The following is a 1,017-nucleotide window of genomic DNA, read 5'->3' as shown; positions in this document are numbered from 1 at the left end:
CTTATGTGTATGGTTTGGTCAATTAGTCAATAATATATATTGACCTCAATTTTAAGAATCTTGAATTTAAATAAGTTACGACGACTTTTAGTGATTCGAAGATCATTCATATATATATTTAATTTGCACGCCATATTCTTCAATTCCTCCTCCCATTCCAACAAGTTAGGTTTCATCTATAATTTCAACAATTACCGCCCCCGATACTAATTATTCACATTACCGCAGCCACTAAAATTAAAAGCTTACAGCTTCAAGTAATAGTATCTTCCTCCACTGGTTTTAAAATAGGAAAAGTATAAGTAACCAACAAGATTTTTGAATAATGTGTAAATAATGTGAATTAATAAAGTTAAAAGAGTAAATTTAATTAGTAGCATTAAATTAGAATGTAGTGTATTTTTATTTGATTGGTGGTTGTTCATATTGTTCAAAATTTTTATTGTCCCCTTAGCACTTCCCTTTAAAATATCTATCTATCTGAAACCATTCAAAGTTCTCTACTCAAGTAAGAATATGATTTAATAGAAGTGATAATAATAAATCAGAAATAAGTTATCTGACCTCTCTTCCAAGCTTATTTACTTGCTTATATAAGCGTGTAGTTTGTTCAATTGGAGCTTGTTTTGGGATTCTCCACGCTTACTGAAGTCAGTTTTGATGATAACGTTTGACTTGGTTTGAGAAGGTTCCAGCTTTGTTAAGCTCGTCCAGATTTTGTGGTAACGATTTTGGAGATAGTTTTTGACTTGTTGGGAGCTGTTATCAGATTACGTAACCGAGCTCTGACTTGACTTTTCCGGGTTATTAGCCGAGTTTAATTTTGGATTGTTAGCCGAGATATAGAGTACGTATCAACATGTATAGTTTAATTTATTTTTAATGTGTATTTATATTTTAACATATATTTTATACTAATAACTAATTTTGATATACACGTAATATTAGAGACAGAACTAAAATAATTCTTAAAATGAGACCAATATAATTCAAGAAAAAAGAAAAAAAAATAAAATT

This window comes from Arachis ipaensis, chromosome B05, assembly GCF_000816755.2.
Source record: "Arachis ipaensis cultivar K30076 chromosome B05, Araip1.1, whole genome shotgun sequence".
Classification (NCBI taxonomy): Eukaryota; Viridiplantae; Streptophyta; class Magnoliopsida; order Fabales; family Fabaceae; genus Arachis; species Arachis ipaensis.
This window is presented reverse-complemented; position numbering follows the sequence as displayed.